The following is an 8,991-nucleotide window of genomic DNA, read 5'->3' on the forward strand; positions in this document are numbered from 1 at the left end:
ACAATTCCAAAGGCGTGCAGTTCTAAGAAAGAAGCTTTGCTCATGGAATCAACGTTTAGGTTTAGGCACAGATAAATAGTGGGGGAAGTTACTGATAATGTTTTCTCATAGACGGGTGTTTTTGTGAAAATTTGGCGAAGGGGGGAACATATATTGAACTCAGTCGAGCACTAGTCATGAAAATAACGATAAAGCAGAGGCAAACTCGCAACATCTCTTCTGTGAGAAAGAGGTTGCAGATAAGAGAAAAGGACATCCCCTCCGAGGTTATGAAGTCTATTTTGAACTCTATCAAGGCAGGGTAAACCCTTTCTAGCAGCTCCTGCCAAAATGTGACAATAGTACTCCATCATTGGACGTGCCTGGCTCTTATATAATTAGAGAATTGCATCTACTGGATCGATAGAAGGATGGCACGATTTTTCAGCGGCATCGGCAACGGATTTAATATATGTGTTCTATTTAAGATAAGGAGTAAAGGCCAATCCCAACAGCTTTTCAAAACATTAGGCCTTCCTTAGACAAGAGCCATTCATTTCAATTGATGGCAAATGAGGGTCAGACCGTTGATGATGTAAAGAAAAAAAACTTGGTTTTGGATTAATTAAAATACACCATCCACCTATTTCAACATTGTACCATTTGATCATAGTAGATCATTTGATCAGAGTAGATAATAAGAGAGAACTTGGTCGTTTACAGTGTTAGATGTGCAACCAAAGATAGTAGTATCATCAGCATAAATGCCTATGAATTATGTAAGGATCTAATGTGGAAGATCATTAATGTAAATTAGGAAAAGAGTTGGGCCCATGATGGACTCCTTAGATACTCCAGCAGTAATACTGTGAGTTTCAGATTTCTGCCCCTAAACCACTACTCTTATGAACCTGTCAGAGAGAAATGATTTAATAATTGAGCATACATTTCCAGCGATACCGTAGCTGGAGATCTTGTGAAGTAAATCTTTATCCCATACTCTATCTAAGGCGTTTGATATGTCAAGCGCAATTGCCCTAGAAATGTAGCCTCCGTCGAGAGATTCGATAATCCTATGAGATATAACTGTAAGCACATCTGCTGTAGATCTAGCAGACCGGAACTCATATTGCGTGTCAGTAAGAAGGTTATTTTTGCTGAGATGGTTGATTACTTCTCTATTTAACACAGATGCCATCAACTTACTCATGACGCAAAGGATACTTATTGGATTGTACTGAGAGGGAGATGACGGATCCCCTTAATTTTTAAATACATGGCACTCTGTTGAGATTTTCCAGGGTAACGAGAAGTAAAAATCAGAAGGATTTGTTTGAGAAACGTGATATGTTGGATTTTATTTCTAATACATTTTTGCAGCAAGTGCTTCAGTATGTAAGTTCCATAAATATAAACATATAATTCCAAACTATGTAATTGTCACACATTATTTATATTGGAATCTTTTGAGATGAATAATGTATTCCTTTTTTTTATCAGAACTGTTAACCTTTTCTTCATAGTGCTTGCTTCACCACGTTTCCCCCGACAAATCATCTGGCCTATTTCAGGTGATCAACCGCGACAGGATAAAAACCATATGTATTGTAACCGCATCCGCAGTGAGTACTGCCCTATAGAGTTGTTGACACACCGAGGTCTGGCCAACTAATCATCTGATATGTTTGTATGTGTAAATTCGATGTAGGAATATATATATATATATATATATACTCGGGTTTTTTTTATATTCAAAAGTAATGGACTAATGAATTCAACGAGGTTGTTAGATAGTGCTCAATAAAAAGAGCTGATAATACTTGTTTATTGTTATATAAACATGCTCACATCCCGCTGCTACAAACAGCCACTTGTTTCAATCAAACAACAGATATCATCAGGCAGCGACTTGACTATTCAAAAGTTCAATGAATAATGGATTTTTATTTTAGGTAGGAACTCTTTAGAAGTTGGAGTTAAAAAACTTAAAACACAGGACTTTAATTAAATAAAAAAGTAAAAAGGGAGAGGCAATTTAAATAAAGTTAAAAGATTACAATGGGGAGAGAGTGATTGAGAAGAAAAAAGGAATAGAGACAGAAATAGAGAAAGAAAATATAGAGAAAACAAAATAGAGAGAAAAAGAAGAGAGAAAATATATATACATATATATATACACATACACACACACATACACACATATACATATATATATACATATATATATATATATATATACATACATATATATATACATACTTTATTTCTATATATATATATATACATACATATATATATACATACTTCATTTCTCCTTTCCCCCCCCTCCACATCATATATATATATATATATATATATATATATATATATATATATATATATATATATATATATATATGATATGGAGAAGAAAAGAAAAAAGAAACTAAGGGTTATAATAAAGAGAATAAGAACTAGAAGGAAAAGGAAAGAATAATGAGATCTAGTTAAATAGAGAAAGAGAGAAAGTAAGAATTTGACAGTATATAGAAAAAGAAAAAGAAAAAGAAAAAATCTGCGTGTCAACCAATTTATGAACAATTATACAATTCAGTAATGAAGCATATTATTACAAATACAAACAGAAGATACAATCCAAGCGTCAGAAATGAACGTGTCAAAAAAGGCAGTGAATGTATTCTGCTAGCATATTTATCCTCTTACATACGTCCACGAGTAAAATCAACGCAATTCAAACATACGTCTACCATTAATTAGGCCCTTTATGCTAAATGATATAAGTTTAAAGTTTTAGCGTTTTTATTAGATAAATATATGAATAAAAGAAAAAAATAATGATAAAACAATATTAAAATTATTATTAATAACAATAAACATAATAGTAATGATAATAATAATAATAATAATAATAATAATAATAATAATAATAATAATAAAAACAGAATAAAATTAATATTTATTATCTTTTTAATATAACATATTTAGCCATAAGAGGGGATTAAATAAATTAAATAGGTCCAATAATTATAAATAAAAAACTACTAATATTTATGTATATAAAAAGAATATAATACAAATATATATATATATATATAGATATATAACCACACACACACATATATATACCCAAATATACACACACATACACACACATATATATATACATATATATATATATATACATATACATGCACATAAGTAAAGGTGTAACTATACTATTAAGTTGGAAGTTTAAGCTATTTAAGTATAGATATAAAGTCATATTAAATCACAAAATAATACATTCAATACCAGATTACTAATAACACAGATACACGTACACTTACCTATAAATATATTCAGGCAAAAGAAGTAATTAAATCAACGAAATACTCAAAAATAGCGACGCACAGGTAGATAGTACCCTAATTAAAATAATAAGATACATATGTATATACTCACAGAGAACCAACCGACATACTAATAAGCATATATATATATATATATATATATATATATATATATATATATATATATATATATATATATATATATATATATATATATATATATAATCTTATGTATACACATACATACAAAAAATACACAAATATATGCACACAATCATATACTAATACACAACAACGCACACACACATATATATACTCACACATAAATATGTATAATTTACATAAATTATATATATAGAAATACATAAGAATACAAATAATTTGGCAAGGGTACAGATAGATGCATACACACATGACCGTGTGTACTTAGATCTATATATTTCTATATTATTTGGTATACCCTCCCATGTTTATTCAATCCATTTGTATGTTTCTATGTGTGTATGCATCTATCTGTACCCTTGCCAAATTATTTGTATTCTTATGTATTTCTATATATATAATTTATGTAAATTATACATATTTATGTGTGAGTATATATATGTGTGTGTGCGTTGTTGTGTATTAGTATATGATTGTGTGCATATATTTGTGTATTTTTTGTATGTATGTGTATACATAAGATTATATATATATATATATATATATATATATATATATATATATATATATATATATATATATATATATATATATATGCTTATTAGTATGTCGGTTGGTTCTCTGTGAGTATATACATATGTATCTTATTATTTTAATTAGGGTACTATCTACCTGTGCGTCGCTATTTTTGAGTATTTCGTTGATTTAATTACTTCTTTTGCCTGAATATATTTATAGGTAAGTGTACGTGTATCTGTGTTATTAGTAATCTGGTATTGAATGTATTATTTTGTGATTTAATATGACTTTATATCTATACTTAAATAGCTTAAACTTCCAACTTAATAGTATAGTTACACCTTTACTTATGTGCATGTATATGTATATATATATATATGTATATATATATGTGTGTGTATGTGTGTGTATATTTGGGTATATATATGTGTGTGTGTGGTTATATATCTATATATATATATATATATATATTTGTATTATATTCTTTTTATATACATAAATATTAGTAGTTTTTTATTTATAATTATTGGACCTATTTAATTTATTTAATCCCCTCTTATGGCTAAATATGTTATATTAAAAAGATAATAAATATTAATTTTATTCTGTTTTTATTATTATTATTATTATTATTATTATTATTATTATTATTATTATTATTATTATTATTATTATCATTACTATTATGTTTATTGTTATTAATAATAATTTTAATATTGTTTTATCATTATTTTTTTCTTTTATTCATATATTTATCTAATAAAAACGCTAAAACTTTAAACTTATATCATTTAGCATAAAGGGCCTAATTAATGGTAGACGTATGTTTGAATTGCGTTGATTTTACTCGTGGACGTATGTAAGAGGATAAATATGCTAGCAGAATACATTCACTGCCTTTTTTGACACGTTCATTTCTGACGCTTGGATTGTATCTTCTGTTTGTATTTGTAATAATATGCTTCATTACTGAATTGTATAATTGTTCATAAATTGGTTGACACGCAGATTTTTTCTTTTTCTTTTTCTTTTTCTATATACTGTCAAATTCTTACTTTCTCTCTTTCTCTATTTAACTAGATCTCATTATTCTTTCCTTTTCCTTCTAGTTCTTATTCTCTTTATTATAACCCTTTGTTTCTTTGTTTCTTTTCTTCTCCATATCATATATATATATATATATTTATATATATATATATATATATATATATATATATATATATATATATATATATGATGTGGAGGGGGGGAAAGGAGAAATGAAGTATGTATATAAATATATGTATGTATATATATATATATATAGAAATAAAGTATGTATATATATATGTATGTATATATATATATATATATGTATATATATATGTATATGTGTGTATGTGTGTGTGTATGTGTATATATATATGTATATATATTTTCTCTCTTCTTTTTCTCTCTATTTTGTTTTCTCTATATTTTCTTTCTCTATTTCTGTCTCTATTCCTTTTTTCTTCTCAATCACTCTCTCCCCATTGTAATCTTTTAACTTTATTTAAATTGCCTCTCCCTTTTTACTTTTTTATTTAATTAAAGTCCTGTGTTTTAAGTTTTTTAACTCCAACTTCTAAAGAGTTCCTACCTAAAATAAAAATCCATTATTCATTGAACTTTTGAATAGTCAAGTCGCTGCCTGATGATATCTGTTGTTTGATTGAAACAAGTGGCTGTTTGTAGCAGCGGGATGTGAGCATGTTTATATAACAATAAACAAGTATTATATATATATATATATATATATATATATATATATATATATATATATAGCCAGTAGAGTTTACTTTCCTAGAAGTACATCCAATGAAACAACACGTGTCTACCAAAATAGTGCTCAATGAGTGAACAGAGCATGTATATTAATTTTATTTATACAAACATTAATGGCTACATATGTGCATACATGTTTCTGTAATCACCCACGTTGGGGGATTACGTCTTCAGTCCAAGAACTACCTTCAAAAGTGACATTTCCACCAAATACATTTTTCTACTTCGTTTATCAAGTTAAAAATACAACCTGGGTGGGAGTCAAAAAAACCAAAAAACGTTAAAAGGATGAGTGAGGTCTCTGAAGATGATAAACATCTTTTTTCTTTTCCCCTTCCCCCATGTAACCTAACTTTTGGCTTTTTATGACATAGGGTACTTGAGAGTTTAGTTTTCTTGTCTTAGAGTCTGTAAGTTAATAACCTTAGCTATGGTCAACCAAGTACTGACCGGTGCCTCTTTAATCTACCTCCACCCACACATACACGCAACACACATATAACACATCCATACACAGACACTGCCAACACACACATACACACATTAACCAATATATTCAAAAGCGAATCTATGCTGAACACACTTTGTTTTATTTACTGAAACTAGACAATGATTCTGAAACTACATAGAGGATAAAGTAAAAGTTACATTAAGGTAAATAAAAAAATATAAATAAATAAAAATAAAAATAAAATACATAAATAAATAAATAAATAAATAAAAATAAATAAAAAATATATAATAAAAAATAAAAAAATTAATAAAATAAAAAATAAATAAATAAAAAAATAAAAAATAAAAAATAAAAAATAAAAAAAATAAAAAAATAAAAAATAAAAAAAAAATAAATAAGAATAAAGTAAAAATTAAATTAAAACAAATAAACCAACAAAATGTGAATAAATATAAACCCGAAAGTTTTCTAAACCCCACATGTACCTATATGCGTGTATCAATACACTTATAAATGTCTAACATTTATCTACACCCGCGCATATATACACACACACACATTACAGACATACAGAGACAAATAATAGTATTTTTCTTTACTTATGCAGCGTGGTAACATCTTCGTATATGCAATATTATGCTACCCGACTACAGACGGGTGTACATATATATACATATATATATACATATATACATATATATATACATACATATACACATATATACACAAACACACACATACATACATACATAAATACATACATATACATATATATATATATATACACATACATACATATAAACACACACACACAACAGACATACACATACATATCAACACATACATACATATATAACATATATATAAACAACATTCGGACATCCATACATTTTTGTAATCTATATTGTTACAACAATTCTATACGAGGCAGCCTATTCTAATAGTTCAGAAATATACGTGTGTATACATACATCTACATTCAATAGACACAGAGACACATCCACATACAAACATACACACCGATACATATATACAGATATACATATATATATATAAACATACAAACATACATGCATACGTAAAATACACCTATATATCCAAAGTCACACAAATATAGACATATATATATATATATATATATATATATATATATATATATACATGCATACATGTGCCGTGCCACCAAATGATACATCTAAAGTAGAAACAGACATGAATACACCTACTGTATAAATTCACTTTTTCTATCAAATTCCACATCTCTAGTTATGTTTCATGGCCCCTTCCGCTTGTTACACTTTCTTAAGTTGTAGGTTTTTACCGTCAAAATTGACACATCGAGCAGTTATGTTATTACTAGCCGAAATAAGTACCTGTATGAAGGTATATTTGAACTAAATGAGTAATAGATCGTTTTGAGTGAAGCCCGTAATAATGTATGCATATGGATATTTTTGGGTGTGTGCATGTATGGATATATGATCTTTATAGACCCGGGTAGGAAAAATAATTTATTAATATATAAAAAAAAAAAAAAAAAAAAAAAAAAAAAAAAGAAGAAATAAATAGATGAAAGAAAGTAAGGAATGAAGGGTGAATGGAAGAGAAAGGAATAAGGGTATTAGTGTGAATAAGCAAAGATGAAGGTAAGTACTACAATATATAAGCTTATATACTAGGTTTATATAACCTAAATACTCTGATTTCTGTCATATGTTATTATATATTATTGTGTCGTGATACATCTTATGTATATCTGCCTTACCATCGAAAGAATCTTTGTTAAATATGAGGATAACCCTATGAACTTCATGCTGAATTCAATATAAATTTTTACGTAGTGTCAATTTTGACGGTAAAAACCTACAACTTAAGAAAGTGTAACAAGCGGAAGGGGCCATGAAACATAACTAGAGATGTGGAATTTGATAGAAAAAGTGAATTTATACAGTAGGTGTATTCATGTCTGTTTCTACTTTAGATGTATCATTTGGTGGCACGGCACATGTATGCATGTATATATATATATATATATATATATATATATATATATATATGTCTATATTTGTGTGACTTTGGATATATAGGTGTATTTTACGTATGCATGTATGTTTGTATGTTTATATATATATATGTATATCTGTATATATGTATCGGTGTGTATGTTTGTATGTGGATGTGTCTCTGTGTCTATTGAATGTAGATGTATGTATACACACGTATATTTCTGAACTATTAGAATAGGCTGCCTCGTATAGAATTGTTGTAACAATATAGATTACAAAAATGTATGGATGTCCGAATGTTGTTTATATATATGTTATATATGTATGTATGTGTTGATATGTATGTGTATGTCTGTTGTGTGTGTGTGTTTATATGTATGTATGTGTATATATATATATATATGTATATGTATGTATTTATGTATGTATGTATGTGTGTGTTTGTGTATATATGTGTATATGTATGTATATATATATGTATATATGTATATATATATGTATATATATGTACACCCGTCTGTAGTCGGGTAGCATAATATTGCATATACGAAGATGTTACCACGCTGCATAAGTAAAGAAAATACTATTATTTGTCTCTGTATGTCTGTAATGTGTGTGTGTATATATGCGCGGGTGTAGATAAATGTTAGACATTTATAAGTGTATTGATACACGCATATAGGTACATGTGGGGTTTAGAAAACTTTCGGGTTTATATTTATTCACATTTTGTTGGTTT

This window comes from Euprymna scolopes, chromosome 4, assembly GCF_053919585.1.
Source record: "Euprymna scolopes isolate OS-2025 chromosome 4, ASM5391958v1, whole genome shotgun sequence".
Classification (NCBI taxonomy): domain Eukaryota; kingdom Metazoa; phylum Mollusca; class Cephalopoda; order Sepiida; family Sepiolidae; genus Euprymna; species Euprymna scolopes.